The sequence below is a fragment of the Chelonia mydas genome, chromosome 9, assembly GCF_015237465.2.
Source record: "Chelonia mydas isolate rCheMyd1 chromosome 9, rCheMyd1.pri.v2, whole genome shotgun sequence".
Taxonomy (NCBI): domain Eukaryota; kingdom Metazoa; phylum Chordata; order Testudines; family Cheloniidae; genus Chelonia; species Chelonia mydas.
Window position 1 is genome coordinate 79,574,887 of NC_057855.1, and position 16,701 is coordinate 79,591,587.

A 16,701-nucleotide genomic window follows, 5' to 3' on the forward strand; every position below is an offset into this window, starting at 1 on the left:
CTCAACATGTATTTGTTTTTATTATTATTATTATTGTCCTGTTATATATCTATATCTATCTATAGATATAGACAGATACATAGTAGAGATGGCTCAAAATTCAGATTTAGTAAAAACCAATGTTTACATGCCCAATTAGAAATTATTCTGTTTCCACTGTAAATTTTAAAAACAAAATTCATTTGTTTATAAATTATAAGAAATGTTCCCCTGTAATGTTTGTAGTCCTGCCTTTGGAGTTTGTGCTGGTGCATGAGGACCTAAAAGTGAAATTGACTAAAAATTGATTATAATCTAAAGTCAAATCAAGTGATGTATTCTCATTTGTGAGAAACACAAAGTGTAAAAGGCCTACCTAGTGAAAAGTAGGTTAGATTTTAAAAGTTCTTTCAGGTTTAATAATCCAAGATATTATTCATAACACAGATAAGGAAAATTGCTTTTTAGGAATATATAGTTTTTTCACAAGACTGTTTCTCTTTTAAATGACTGTGCAGCATGTATATGAGATTACAGAGCTAAAGATGTCTCTGGAGAAAGATGTCATCTTGCAAGAGGAGAGCAAATTCCTCTCTTCCCTTCCTAGTGAGAATGCTGTCACAGATCGTCTCCCTTTCTATTGGGTCTATGCAGTGACCTTAAAGCAATTCTTTGTAAAGAGTTAAAATCCTGTTGCTGTCAGGTCTTATCTCATTTCTCCAAGAAAACAAAATACTACCTTTAAAGACACAAAGTGGAAAATATGTTTTCTGCCTAATTTTATTTAGAAGTGAGATATTAGGCCAAATCCCACTTACATTATTCAACCAAGTAAACCAATTAGTTTTAAAGGAGACCATGTGGCCTAGTGAATAGAGCAGAGGACTGAGTCTCTGGGTTCTGTTCCCACCTCTATCTGGGTGACTTTGGGAAAGTCACTTCAGCTGTCTGTGACTCAGTTTCCCTGACTGTAAAATGGGAATAATGATACCTCCTTTCTTAAAGCGATTTGAGATCTACTGATGAAAAGAGAGAGGAATTATCATTAAACAACAGTACACCTAATTCATACCAGTGTCACTGAGAGTAATCAGGCCCAATATGTTTACTCTGCAGCGCTGATTTTACTGGTGGCGTCACTGGGACAGTCTGAAGACTGGTGTAAAAAAAGATTGCACCAAATCCAAAGTGGTGGTTTGTTTTTACTGAAACGAAACTGTGAAATCTTGACAGTTTTAGAATGCTCAACAATGTGGTGGGGGTGAGGAACCCGGTTACCCCAGCAGATTATTAAGAAAAGAAACAAGATGACTAGATTTTCTAAGACCCTGCTTCTGCTTGCATTGAATTCAATGAACATTTTGCCATTAGCTTTAGCTGGAGCAGGACCTGGTCCCTGAGCCCCCTTGTCCTGCAAACCCTGGCTCATGTTAATAACCTCATTGATTTTACCCTTATTCAATTTTAGAGCAGTTTTTGGTGAGGGAAGTATTGGGCCCTAAACCCTTGCATGTTTGTGCAAATGACGGGTGAGGTCATACAATGTTATTTTGCTGAGGGTGCAACTTTCTGCAAGGCATTAAGCCCCAGGAGCCACCTCTGTGCCTTTCCAAACATCAGCAACAGAAACCAGCCAGCCGTGCGTATTGTTGTACTAGCATGTGGGGAGGAATCCATCTTTCACCTCGGTACACTCAGCTGTTCACTGCCCCAGCTGGGTCTGAGGTCTGGGGTGGAAATACCAGCCTGCCAGGGTGAATGAAGCACAGAAGCAACCTGAGACTGCTTTGGCAAAGGGGAGGAGGAGCCCTGCCCCAGGAAGAAGTGATCCGAGGGCGTGGTGTAGCTCCTGTGATCTGCAGCTGGCACCACCTGGCTGGAAGCACCAAAGCTAATGGGAAAACTCTGGACCCTAGCCAATTCTTTCTGAGTTAGTGCTTCCAGAATGGATCTGCATGATGAAAGACAAGATGATCCCTGCCAAAATAATGGAAACATTTTAAGCAGGTGATGTCTGTAAAGTACTTTGAAGATGTTACATGCTAAGTGCATGGCCCTGATTAAAGAAGGTACTTAAGGATGCACATAAGTCCCATTGACTTCAGTGTCTGAATTGGGGGACCATAGATAGTAACTGCTAGGCCAATTTTGAGATGAAGCCGCAGGACTGAAAGCCAAAGGACAGAGCTACAGAGGAGAGGAGGCCAGGAGTAGAAGAGTTTGTTGTAAGGTAATGCAAGGCAGGAGTGAAGTTCATTGAAGACCTCCACGAAAGAAAGGCTCAGGACTGGTATGACAAGGTGTGCCACAGTTCAGGAGTGTGATTCCTTGGCAGAGCTGTGCTGATGGTGGGATGTGTGGAAAGAGAAACTCGGTTGCGTCAGATCCTGACTGAGGTGCATTTGAAGCCTCAGAACTGGAACAGGAGGTTTTCTGCCAGTTAGGGTTGAAGTGTATGTCAGGAAGTTGGGACAGTACCTGCCACACCATGTCCCCATTGCAATCAGTCATTCCCATTCATTCATTCAAGAATGGATTTTTCCCCATAATGAATATAGATAAATGAGCTGTCATCTATTTCTGAAACCAAATGTAATGATTCCTATCTGATATCACCCACCTTTCACCCTTCTGAAATTTTGACTGCACACACAGTTTCAAACAGTGATCTCCTTTTCTGGACCTGTCTCCTGCTCGTCCAGATTTTGATGTTTCTGGGGTTAGAAAGTTAAATAGCAAAGTTCCCTGAGCTCTGTTATGGTCTGTCATGCTGATGAGTGGTACTGTCCTCAGTGTAATCAAGCCATGTTTGAATGGCACTTAGCACTGTAAATATGGAAGAGAGACTGGAAATTTATAAATGGATAAGCACTTGTAGCATTTATGGCTAATTTTTGGCTCAGAATAATCCTTCATATGCTGGGGATGGTGACGATATAAAAGGCAGGGCGGGGCCCTAGCACTCCATGTGCAGCAAGTAGCCAAATAAAACACTTGAAATTCAGTGCATCCGAGAAAAAATAAAAAGCAGGATGGAAAATCCGAAAGACTTTATCACTACATAGAGTAATTGAGGAGATACTCAGAATTTCATCAAATCGTAGAATCTCAGATTATCATGATGATCACGAATCATGATTATCTTATTAATTACACTAATACATCTTATTTCTATGGCATCCACCTGCCTCTTCCTGTAAAACACATCAATATAATTTAAAACAACAATTAAATGAAACAAAAAAGCAGCAATGACAATCACTAACTCTTGCCTAAATAATGCATTGTTCCCCCCATTATTATTATTATTATTTGGACTTATCAAACCTTGGAGATATTTTTTGAAACAGAAATAGTTATTTCTGCTCTCTCCCATCAGATCACTTATTTATCAGGACAAACACACTCCAACATGAGTGTAGATAAAAGCAGCATGTGAAACCACTCTTCTTTTCAGAGACTTTCCTTATTGTGAGCAAAATATTTATATAGGCAAAAACAAAATAATGTGTAGTCTGACAAGGGAGATTGGAGAGGTAGGATGGACAGTAAAAATTGAGCTGAGTTGAGACTTGTGATGAGGGCTGGGTCTGAAATGATATTCCAGTACTGCAATTTTTTTTGAGATTTCAAAACATTTTCCTGGCCTGAATGAGGAAAAAATTGAAATCTTGAATTTTTTTGTGAATAATAATAATAATTTAAAAAGAAATCTGCTCAGGTCAAACACTATGTTTTGTTTGTTTCAATTTTGGAATTTGTCTTTCTTTTAAATCATTTTTAGTCTAAATTTATTAACATTTCAAAATGAAAAGTCAGTTTGAATCAAAACCCTGAAACTTTTCCTTGTGGAAAAGTTGAACCAGGACATTTTGACAATTTTGGAACTTTTCAAGCTGGGAGAATCCTTGAAACCAAAACTGTTTGATGAATCAGTGAAAAATCAGAGCGGCGCCATTGATTTCATTGCATGGGCAAGGTAAGTGTCAGGTATTGTGATGTTGGTGTGAGTGGATGCCACGCCACAGAAGTCAGTGGAAGTGTGCCTGGGTACATCAGGTCTGCATTCAGCTATTGTACATTGTGGAGTAGAATAGAATGGTTTAAATGGATTGTGCTGGGTATGAATTTGGCGTCATTCACTGGACTTTTAGCTCTAATCCTTGTACTTCTGTACTGTCAGAGGAACATTGCCTAGTGTCCAAAGCAATGGGCTGGGAGTCAGGAGAATTGTATTGCTGGCTTGGCTGCTGACTTACTGTGGATGAATCATTTAATCTTCCCTTGACTCAGTTTCTCCATTTTACAAATGGGGCATAAAGGCACTGACTCAGGTTTGTAAAGTACTTTGATGTGGTTGGATGAACGATGCTCTGGAGATGCAAAGCAGAGGATGGGTATAACAGGGCTCATTGCAAATGAAATGGTTGCTAGACGTTGTATTGTTCTTTTCCAAATAGAAAAACCTTTTAAAGAGAGAGCATGGATGAAGAAGTCTCAGCATTTCTTTTGATTTTTTTTGATCACCGGGAAATATTTTTCAGCTTTCGTAAGTCGCCAAGAAGAGTCTGACCTTGAACAGGGCAGTTAATTTCCTTCAAACTTTGCCTTGCATATTGGGATCAAAACAAGACTTAAAGAGAAACCCATGATGTTGTTGTTGAGAGGCTCCCCCTTTCAGTGGCAGGAAGTTTCTTTCTTGACAGCAAGTAGCAGTTTTCTCTGAGGAGTTTAGTAATTAGCTAGATGACATGCCCCGTGTTACATGTAGAAGCTTGGCTACAAAAGCCAGCGTGGAGGGGAAGCAGCCCAGAGTCCTGGCTTGGCAGCTGCTGAGACACACACATACACACAACAGGCAAGACATAGCTGGATCTTGACCTCTGAACATGCAGAAGGATCACTGCTGAAGTGTTTGGTGGTTTTTTTTTAATTGTTGGGTGCGCTCTAGACTGCCCTGGTTTGTCTTTAGCAAGAGCCGCCTGAACTTCAGACCCCTCCCCACTCCCTTTGCTGTCCCTTCTGCATCTTCCAACAGATTGCAGCCTGCAAAAGGATCTGCTTCAGTGTGTGTGTGTGTGTGTGTCAGCCTGCAAAAGGATTTGCTTCTCTGTGTGTGTGTGTGAGAGAGAGAAAGCCTGCAAAAGGATCTGCTTGTGTGTGTGTGTGTTACCTGGAAAAGTGTGAGCCATCTTCTGGGAAACGCCAACTACTGAGTGGATCTATGAGGCTGCTTCCTTGTTTTCTAGTTTAAAGAAACTTTCCCTACGTTTCCCTACGCGGAGTCCAACTCCCGACAGTGACCTTTGCGGGAGCCTGGCCGGGATCAGACGGCAGGAAGGCTCGGGAGAAGAGGAAACCTGGAGCACCCGCAAGGAGGCTGAGAGGCGGCTCTTGGGAGGAACTCGTGCGGCTCTTGTTGTGGGATGAGAAGCAGCCAGGCGCCGGCCGCGGTCCCTGTGTGTTTGACAACAACCTCGCCCGGTCCTGCCGGGGCCGTGTGCGGGAGAGCTCTGCCAGCGACAAGGTAACGCTTCCCTTCCCCTGCCTCATTGCCCGGCCGCGGCCGAGCCCTGAACGTGACAGACTCACACAACTTCTCCTTGGTCGGGTCTCTTTGCAAACGAATGAGCGCAGCCCGTGGGATCTCCCCGGACACTTTGATTTCCGACGCTTGGATAATGCAAAGGGGGGGGGGGCGGGAACCAGGCAGTGGCTCCCTCTCGACTTTCCTTTCCCCCTTCCCTAGCTGCAGTGGGCTCCGGATCAGACCCTCAGACCTGCACATCCCAACCCTCAGCGGGCCCAATCCAGCCCCGGGGCACCTCCAGCGGGGTCTGGGTCCCCCAGGACTGTCCTGGTCGCGGAAGGAGCAAGGATCTGCCCAGCGGCGCCGGGCTCAGAGCGGTGGCGGTGCGGGGCTGGGCTGGGGGGCTGAGTCTGAAGCGTGTGAGGTGCGGTGGCTTCCCCCCCACCCCCCCGAGCTCCAGGCAGACAGGGGCAGGGTGAGGGTGTGAGCGGGTTATGAACTAACTTAGCCTTTTGCTTTAAGCATGACGGATTCTCTCTCCTTCTTTTCGTTTTTAAGAGATTCGTGGGTCAATAGGAATCCATGTTCAGGGGTATGGTTTATAGGCTTCGCGCACGTGGGAAGATCTGAAAGTGCTGGTGCGCCGTTGAAAAAAAGAGTTTAAACCCATCAGCAGGACAGCCACAGACACATGAATGGGCCCTATGCCACAGTCCTTACTCACCCCAGCAGGCTTTACTCACCTGAGTAATCCCGTAAGACATTACTCGGGTGTGTGAGGGTTGTGGAATCAGACTCGTGCACTGTGGCCATACCCAGATATTGATCTAACGCTCATCAAACACTCTGTAATGTTAAAGGACCCAAGCTTGCAAATGAATTGGTTTCCTCTGCACTCCGACAGACTGTAAATAATACATTGTGCCACTCTCTTGAGCAACTACCTGCAAGAGAAAGAGATCTTTTTAAAAGTGTACGCTTTCTAGGCATTACAGTCCAATGTCATTTGAATTCCAATGGTCAGAGGACCCAAACTGAGCAAAGTCCATGTATGATTTGCAACAAACCCTACAGCATAAAGTAATATAAAGAAATCATTGCACATTAATTGTGGGAGAGAGTAATGAGTTTTTTTAAATAAGATACTTCCTAGACTGGGCCAGATTCTGACCTCATTCTGAGTTTACATTTGGATAACTCTACTGAATTAAGTGAGGTGACTGCTAGTTTAAACTGGTGTAAATAGCATTAGAATCAGGCCTTGTATTTTACTTACGGAGGGTCTGATCCAGAGCCCATTGAAGTCAAGGGGAATATTTCCATTGGCTTTCATGGGCTTTGGACCTTTTCTTGAGGTCTCAAGCCTGCAGCCCTTTCTCATGTGAGTAGTCCCAATAAAACCAACAGGAAAACTTGCACAAGTCAGATTTACTCATGTGAGTAATGTTTACAAGATCAGACTGGTAGATTCCTGTTAGTCTGTATGTTCAGATGTCTGCCTTTGCTTATGGTGTAGGTTACATGTTAACATTTATTAGGAATAATATTTCAAAATATAATAAGAATTAATATAATGCAATAACTGAGGGGAGCAGTTTTTTTTTTAAGATGATGCTTCACATTCTCTCTCTGGTAATGACAGACTGATTTCCGCCCCCCCCCCCCCCCCATTTAGTTACTGCTGATTGCAAGAAAATCAGAAAGCTGCTATTTTTAAACAAGGTTGGTCAACTATAGGAATATTAATGCTGCACAGGTCTGAAAGGCTGTGCTGATTACAGGCTATTAAAACCTGAATGCTTGATATGGTGAAGTAGGTCTAAACTTGCCGTAACTGTTTAAATCAAGTATTCATGGAATGTCAGTCACTCCCTCCATGATATCTTGAGCGATTGGCTCTGGGGAAATGGAGCGAAGAAAAAAAGGGCCAATTTTATCTCAATGAAAATATCCTAACCAGTGTCTGACTACGGAGTAGTCTGACTGGAGGCGCTCTGAGGGCCTGATTCTGCAGTCCCTGCTCACACCAGGAATCTGGTTGAAAACCATGGGAATGCTTGTAAGAGCAGGATTTGGCCCATAATCAGACAACTGACTGGATTTAGGCCAGAGTGGAGCCTTTCTGCTGTCTCCTTATTGCAGTAGGATGTGCTAAAAATCTACATGTTGTTCAATCCAATATGTGAATTCAGGCTCAATGTCAGGAAAATTTACCTTTGAGTGAGATCTGTGCATCTTTGAAATAGATATCTTTTTAGTTAAAGCCAGGGAGAATATACTGTGAGGAGCAATTCTGGTGGAGCAATTAATTATCTGAGCAGAGAAGTCTCTTGACCACACTTCTCTTGTTCTATCATGGCCTAAGATAAGGGGCCAAATTCTTGTGCTTTCATTGACACCAGTGGAATGTCATGGGTGTAACCAAGGGCAGAATCCAGCCCCCTGGCTTCTGTGTTTGTAGAGGTTGTTGCTTTCCGAGGACTAGCTTTGTTACTTATTGCTAGCTGGGCTGAGGGTGGCAGCTCTGTTGATTAGTGAGTCTGCATGCAGTCCATCCCCTGGTGGGTGAATAGATTTTAAGAAATGTTGTCCTAGCTCATTTCTTTTGGTTATTTTGCTCATGTGCCAGCCATGGTTTATTGGAAGAAAGACCTTGGTTGAAGTCCTCTACAGCAAGAGCGCCAGTCTGCTCTAATTGTAGCATGCACATTGTTTGAATGAAGGAGTTGTTGATGGTTCTCATTCAGGCCAGTGTAACAGTGGACTTCTCCCTTCTAGAATCTAGGGAGCAGATGGGAAAAGCTGCCCGATATGTAAAGAAGAAGAGGCAGGTGCAGCTGTCCTAAATAAATAAATAAAGTGTGTGCGCGCGTGCACACGCAAACAAAGCAGATAAAAAGATGGCATTGTCTCAAGCATGAAAATTGCACAATGAAGTGCTGGAAAATTGAAAACACTGGGTGGAATTCCAGCCCCATTGAAGTCAGTAGGCGTCTTGCCATTGACTTCAGTGGGGCCAGGATTTCACACAATGGCTGTGCAAACTGAAGCTGAACTTGTTCAGCTGATCACTGTGGGGTTTAACTGGCCTTGGCAGCATTGCATAGGCCAGGGGTCGGCAACCTTTCAGAAGTGGTGTGCCGAGTCTTCATTTATTCACTTTAATTTAAGGTTTCGTGTGCCAGTATTACATTTTAATGTTTTTAGAAGGTCTTTCTCTGTAAGTCTATATTATATCATTACACTATTGTTGTATGTAAAGTAAACAAGGTCTTTAAAATGTTTAAGAAGCTTCATTTAAAATTAAATTAAAATGCAGATCTTATCAGTTTAGTGCAGTGGTTCTTAACCTGGGGTGCAAGATGCCCTTTCTGGGGGTGCAAGACATGCAAGATTTTTTTAGAAGGTAAATTATCAAAAACGCAAATTAAGCACAGGCACATAAGTACAACTACTTTGTTTCATCAAACCTTTTTATTTATTAACATTATACATTTTTTAACGATTACTGTAATATACAAAGTTTTAAAGTTTTTAAGTTTTTAAGCTAATTGTAGTGCAATTTGTGATAAGGGCTGCAGAGCGCTGGGCCCAGGCCAGGAGCAGAGCCTGGGCTGGCTGCTGGTACCTCAAGCCGGCAGGAGGGCTGAGCAGGGCCGAGGCCCGGACCCCGCTGGCAGGGGGCTGGGCAGCTGGAACCCCAGACCAGCAGCTGGGTGAGCAGGGCTGATGGCTGCTATCCCAGGCTGGCTGCAGGCCGAGCGGGGCTGGCAGCCGGGACCCCGGCTGGCAGAAGCTGGTGGACGGAACCCCAGACGTTCAGCGGGCTGAACGGGGCCAGCGGACAGAACCCCAGACCGGCAGTGGCTCACCCGTTGCCTGTCTGGGGTTCCGCCGGCTCCTGCCAGCCGGGGTCCTGGCCGCCAGCCCTGCTCAGCCCGCTGCTGGCCGGGGGTTCAGTTCACTTAGGCCGGCAGCAGGTTGAGCGGGGCCAGCGGCCGACACCCCTGCTGGCAAGGGGCCGGTGGCCGGAACTCCAGACCATCAGCGGGCTGAGCGGGACCAGCGGACAGAACCTCAGACCGGCGGCGGGCTGAGCGGCTCAACTCGTCGCCAGTCTGGGGTTCCGTCCGCCGGCTTCTGCCAGCCGGGGTCCCGGCCGCCAGCCCCACTCAGCCTGCTGCCAGCCTGGGATTCCGTCCACCAGCTTCTGCCAGCTGGGGTCCTGGCTGCCAGCCCCGCTCAGCCTGCTGCCGGCCTGGGGTTCCATTCACCCTGGCAGGCAGCGGGCTGAGTGGGGCTGGCGGCCGGGACCCCGGCTTGCAGCAGCGTGCCAGTAAAAATCAGCTTGCTTGCCGCCTTTGGCAAGTGTGCCGCAGGTTGCCGACCCTTGACATAGGCCATGTTATCCACCAAGATGGACTGGGGAATATATAGCTAAATGAGTGGGAGACTTCGCTATTTCTCCAGGGCAGGACCATTCTTTCAGGTCTGCATGTCTCCTCTTCATAAGTTTCTTCAGCCTATATATTGTTTTATCTTGTATGGTAGAGGGCTGGTCAAAATGTTTTGAACAAACAGTTTTTTTGATGAAAAAATGACTCTTTATTCAAAATTGAAAATTTTCACCAAAAATTGTCCACTTTTAAAATCTTTAAAAACTTTTTTCATGTTTTGTTTATCATTTTCCATGTCTTGACTTCCCCCCTGCTTTCCTGTTTCCCTTTTATTTTGTTCCTTTTTTCCTCTTTCCACAGTTATTTTCAAAAGTGATTACAAAAGAAAGAAAGAAACAAACAAAAAATAGAAAGAGGAGTAAAAGAAAAGAAGGAAAAAATGAAAATCAATAAATGAACAAATTGGGGGGGGAAAAAGAACTTCATGGGAAAAAAATCCAAAAATAACAAAAAATGAGTGCACTTTGAACCCTGTGAAACAAACACAAACTGGATTTTTTTGCATAATTTTTTTCAGTCGGAGTGTCTGAGCACTGAGTGTCCTCAAACTCCTGTGGATTTCAATGGGATTGGGGAGCTCAGCACCTCCTAAAATTGGATCCATAGTTGTTTTTGACCCACTCTCTCCTAGAGCCCAAGTTCTCCTATTTAACTGGTTAATAATTACTTATTCCAAGAGACTTCTTTAAAGTTTCAGTGCCATTGAGAAACTGGTAGCATGTATTCTTTGCTTTTTCCTAATGGAAAGTGTGTATGTGGGGTGGGTAACTGCATTTTAATTTTCTTTACCTTGGCATAGGGTGGATGTAGAATATGACTTTGACATGGAACTCAGTTAATACTGCTCCTGGTCAGCCAGCTGCATGTTTGTTATTGCCCCCTGGGAACTAAACATGCTGCTTCCACAGTGACCTCCCCCACTCACCAGTTCCCTGCCAACTCAAGCTGCGAGTGACCCAGTCTGGGATTTGAACTCATGTCTCCAACATGGTGGCACACTGCCAGCTGTGTTTGAGTTTTTAAATGTTGTAGACTTTCAGTTTTGCTCTTTAGGGTTTGTCTTATTTGTTAGGACTTTTGAGGTCAAAGATGGGTCCAGCAGATGTATGGGTCTGTGGGCGTAGTAGGGGTGTAAACATTTTTGACCCCTCCTTTTAAAATCATGGCCCTTGAATTCTTATTACTGAATTACAGTCTGAAGAATAGAGGTTTATTTTTCTGCTTGTTGCTGACATTTTGGACATAATTTTGTTAGCGAAGGCCTTTAATTCTCTTTTAATTGACAGACTCACTGCAGATTTGCTCTTTTACATTTTATGACCCACAAACTCCAGTTATTAATGCCATAAGGAGACATTTTACAAACATTGCAAAGCATGACAGTGGCATGTGAAACAACTTTGTTGGTCTCAGCTTGATAATTAATGGGCATTGAACCATGTCTGAAACCCACCATGCTTCTCTGCAACCAATGTCTGTAATATTCTGCATGGGCAAGGTCTGCAAATGCACAAGCTGCATAACAAAATTACTTTTCACTTGTGGGGTGGGGAACCGACCCGCTCAGAGCTCAAATCATTGTCCAGGGAAGGGTGGTCTCTGGAGCTTTCTGATCGGAAGGCGCTGCCCAGTGGATCCAACAGACTCCAGCTACCATCCTCGTCACTCTCTATTGTTCCCCCTCTGTCCATTAAAATAAAGGAGGAGCTGAGTGGCATTATTTATTTTTTATGATGCCATTTAAAGCTCATTTCCTAGATGCCTGCTGGTGAACAACTGCTTTGACCTAGGTTTGGTTCTCACATCTTCACGTACGGATACAATGTTTTTGCAGATCATTTTTTCCTTCCTGTTATCCCATAAAAAGAGGAGATGGTGCAAGCTACGCACACAGTCTGTACAGATCTCCTGCTAGTTCAGGCAAAAATTCCTCCCTTTGAACTGCATCCCGAGAACCTCTGCCTTTGCTCCTCCTGATCCGCGCCAGAAATGACAGGTTAGTACAACACTCCAGTGGCATTTGGCAAATGGCATCAAGGTTCTTGCTCCTTTGTGGGATTCGTCCTCTGAAATCCTTCCACCAGCCCCAATTTCCTTCCTACTCTGGAGCCTCTGGAGGTTGTGGTGAACCTCCCTCCCCCCAGTGAGGGCTGGACATGACTCCCATCATCGGTACTGCTCTGAGTGTAGGCTAGAGGGGGTCACAATGGTCCTTCAGGGATGAACACTTGTTCTTGTAGTTCTTCCAGCTCCTTCTAGGCCAGGTGAGGTAGGGATCGAAGATTAGACTCGAACACCGATCCTTTGCATGGTGTTACAATAGGGTACCACTAGACTTTGGCTTGGGATTGACCTATATAAGGCTAGTCATGTTGTCCTTACTCGTCTGAGTTGTGTCATTTAACCCTCCCCCACTCACCAGATCCCTGCCAACTAAAGCAGCGAGAGACCCAGTCTGGGATTTGAACTTGCGTGGCACACCGCCAGCTGTGTTTCAGTTTTTAAATGCTGTTGACTTTTAGTTTTGCTCTGTAGGATTTCTCATTCGTTTGGCTTTTGGGGTCAAAGACGGGTCCAACAGATGTGTGGATCTGTGGGAGTGGTAGGGGCATGTGTATTTTGGTGGGTGCATTCACGTGAATATGGGTCTACTCACATGAGGAAGAGCTGCAGGATCAGGCCTTTATCAAATTGGGTAGTAATGAACCAGGGACTTGCTGAAACAGAGTGTAATTAAATAGCAGGAACACACAGACAGACACACACAGTGTCATGCTGGTATTGTATAATGTACTACCCCTTTAAGAGGAAGCCTTAGTCGTTTCTTGTATGGGAAGGGGTCAGGGTCTGCTGTGAGACCATAGAGTCTGGAGCTGGCTGCCATGCAGAGCAAGCTTCTGCTGGGTAGCTCCTTTTATCAAGCCTGAAGCCCACATGAACCCCAAAGAATCAGTGAGAGCTGCAAAGTCCCTCCCCGTTTAAGAATGTGGTTGGACCTAGCTACCCTGTGCATGAACCTCCTGAGACTGTGAATAGCACAGGAGTCCCCAGAGCACAGGCAATGGGAAAACCATTGTCTGTTTGTGTCTCTCAGATCTGGGGTCTCAGCCAGCAAGTTCCTCCCAGCCACACACCTTCCCTGTTCAGAACCATGTTTGTCTCCTCACTCCTTTATTCCTGGTCCAAACACAGAGGCCCTGTTTGACTAGGGAACTAGGTTGTGGTTTTCTTGAACATGAGTTTGCACCTAGTATAGACACAGATTAGCACCTGTATTAGCTGATTGTGGTTGACTCAATCTAGAGTCTAGAGTCTCCCTAGCACTGTTAGAAACAACATCACTGTCCTACACGATTGAACTTCATGCCCAGAGGTAGTAATTGGCAATTGTGTAGCCTCTCTGATCAAAGCACTGCTCAGAGATGGGTATCATTATCCTCTGGTCACTGATAGGGAAACTGAGGCAGAAAGCGGCTCAGTAGGTGGCTCAGGTTGCACAGTGAATTAGTGGCAGAGCTCTGCTTAAAACCTATTTCTCCTATTCAAACCATGTAGACAACATGGCTTCTCAGTGATCAATCTCTCTGTTTTTTGAAAGTTTTTTTTTTTTCTTCTAATGTATCAGTATAAATTGGGAGCAGCCAGTCTTGATCTGGTTTGAAAACACTCAAGCTTTCTAGGCACGTGCAAGTCAGTTGCTGGATCCTTCAGTAAGTGACTGAAACTGGCCAGCTGGGCTGGGTCCAGGAATTCTGAACTGAACTCAGAAAGCTTCTGCGATGGCGTGGGGTGGTGGTAAGCCAAGTTCAGGTCTTGGAGCCAATTGTCTAGCCACGTTCCTCTTGGTGTTTCTGAAAGTCTGTGGAGAGTGACTGCTCAGGAAGTGATTAACATGATAAAAGAGCAGAACCCTCTGATGCTGCCTGTAACTGAGCATCAAAGAATCTGGCCTGGGTATTTGTAGATAAATTCATGCCTCTTAACCGACAGTGGTGAGGGAACACCAACAATTGGTAGCACAACAATACTGTGTGTCACATGGTTTCTGTCCCTCTGTCGGGTGGGAAGAGGGGAGGAAATACGTCAGCTGGATTTTGGAAAGATGAAAGGCACAAACATTTACTGTAAGACGTTGTAAGCAGAGCCAGAAAGGCATTAATAGAATAGAAAGCTCCCACTGTATTGGTGGAGAGTCAGTGTTTGGATACTTCAGGAACAGGCCATCTAAGAAAAAAGATGGCTGCCTGGATAGCGAGAGAGATACGGTAATGCTCTGGCTGACCTGAGGGGTCTTTTCTTTCTCTTATTCTGTGCATTATAAGGCCACAGCTAAGAGGAGGCTTCAAAGCATTTGGCTTCTAACTCCATCGGGAACATCCTGATCAATCCCTGAATGCAGAATGGCAGGTAGAGAGGTGTGGGGTCATCCTACATACAGGTAAGAGCACAAAACATCAGATGACTCTGAGGCAGAGTCGGAAGTGTGGACATACATTACCTTGGATAGTCATGCTCAAGAGAGCCAGAATTATGAAAACAACCATATCCTGTAATAAAGGCCTGCTAGGGACCAACAAGAAAAGGGAGTTTTTCTGCAAGAGGTAGGAATAGGTGTGGGATGCATGTGAGGCTTCTGACTGTCTTAATTTTCATCTCATCTACTGAGTGGGACTCAGACACCACCACGGCAGGCAGCATATAAAACCTGAGAGAGATGGCTAGGGATGCTTCTCTGAGTAAGGATTTCATCCATACTACAAGGGCATGGCAGGAGGCAGTGAGAAAGGTGCTCATTAATGTCCCGTTTCGAGGTGGCGTTGAGGTCCAGAGTTCCACGGGCACAGTAGAGGGTGACAGCCATGGAGTCCAGAATTGCACCACACTGTCCTCACAGCTCCAAGCCCTTTATCGCAGATTTTTTCTAACTAGAATAGTACGGTTGGATGGGAGATCTCTTCGTAATACAGGGCTCTGAGCAGGATGTTGGCAAGATCAAAATCATAGTTTTAAAATAAAGTCCTTCCCTGTGTCACTAATGCCCCCTAAATTAATCAACTTGAAAGAACTTTAAAAATCTAATATACTTTTCACCCTTGAAGCTATTTGTTTGCTATTTCCCCTTCCCTTGGCTTGGTCAACTCCCCCTTTCTGCTTATAGTCAGTTCCATATTCTGGTTATCATGTAGGAGTTCAATATGCTGATGTGTTTTGGGGTTTCTAGTGCTGAAGAGCTATGCTCAGATTGACACCACCACCAGCCATTCGCATCTGATTTGGCACATTACACGCAGGGCCAGATTTCCAATCGGGCACAGTAGACACTTGCTTACGGGCGCTGGCATTCTAGGAGCGCCTTACCTCTCTCAAACTGTGTGCAACACGAAGGTCAGCTGTAGGCAGGGGGCTGCTGTAGATGCTGCAGTAAGGGGATGCGTAAGGGGTAAATCTGGCCCTGATTACATGCCTGGACCTGTATTGTTGAGGGATTATTCTATGTTAAAAACGAGGGTAGTATGTTAGGCATCCTTGCTGTACAGTAGGGGGGCTGGGTTCTGATCTCAGGTATGCTGGTGAAATCAGTGGACTCACCCCAGATCTACGCCAAATAGCTGAGATCAGGATCTGGCCCCAAGTATTCAGATGGAGATGTCCATTGGCAGAGACAGGGAAACTGTAGAGGAATCAAAATTATGGGCTGCTCTAATGGAATAAAAAGCTGCTCCCCTCCCCCGCCCCCCCAGCCCCAACATAATGTTTTCACAAAGATTGTGTAAGGTAGTGGAATATCCGTGAGAGAAACCCATATCCAGATGTTCCAAACTACTCAGTGTGGTAATTAATTATCCACACCCGTTTCCAGACTGAATAGCGTCTCTTTCTATCTGCCAGAGCAGTTTTGCTGGGCTAGGCTTCAACGCAAAGCCCCTTTGCTCTTTAAGTTCCAAGGCTATAGAACTGATGTTCCCAAGAGCCTGGGAGGAGTCGCCCTGCCCTGATGCATTGCTGCCTTTCTTGTATTAGTAATTTTCCATGGTGACATGTTTCTTCTGCTCTGTTGTACAGGAAATTCTAGTTGTGTGGAGCCCATTATTACAACAGGTCTATTGTCTGGGGCAGGCTTTTGAGAGGAGGGTTCAGGTTTTGCTGGTACCTAAAAATATTTTGGCATTGTAAAGGGACACTTCTCAAATACTTTAAACTTGAGATGGGCCCACATTTGGGTGCAGTTCTGAACAGCCTGGAAGCTTCAGGAGTGTTTGGATCTGGCGCTTTGGTTCAGGTCCCGTAGACAGTTTGAAGTAGATCTGTACGTGCAGAATGTTCCCAGCGAAACCCCAAACCTCCTGCGACTCACCTGGTTTTAGTTTTCAGTACAAACTTGGGTTGCTCAGGTTCCTTGGGAGAGTCCCCAAGGCTCATGAGAATTTGGAGCCAAACTGGAGTTGGTTTATGGTCTTGCATTGGAATCCTGTGGCTCTTGCAACTTTGCATGGTCCTACTCGAACCTGACACGCAGGGGAGTCAAACCAGACTGATGGCGAGGACAAGAGTCACATGAGCACGTATGGAATTACATGAGTCATGTGGCTTGAGTAGAAGCCCATCTACTTTAGATATATCATAAAATGGGAGAGAATGTACTCTGGACTGCCAGGCCAAAATTTGCCACTTGGATCCATGCTGCGAATCTCTAGGACGTATCTCACTTTGGTTCTACAGACCATTAGCGTAAAG

At 45.0% G+C, this 16,701-nt stretch overlaps 1 protein-coding gene across 3 annotated transcripts in view; it reads left to right on the forward strand.

Moving 5' to 3' along the window:
• Nucleotides 1–4,792: 4,792 nt before the first annotated feature.
• The window catches only part of ARHGEF9 (Cdc42 guanine nucleotide exchange factor 9), a 302,987-nt gene continuing 291,078 nt past the window's right edge, over nt 4,793–16,701 (forward strand). For all 3 annotated transcript variants that reach the window (XM_007060176.4, XM_027822604.3, XM_037908835.2), the window contains exon 1: nt 4,793–5,506. The gene's annotated coding sequence lies outside the window, so the exon portion shown is untranslated. The remainder of the gene's footprint in view (nt 5,507–16,701) is intronic.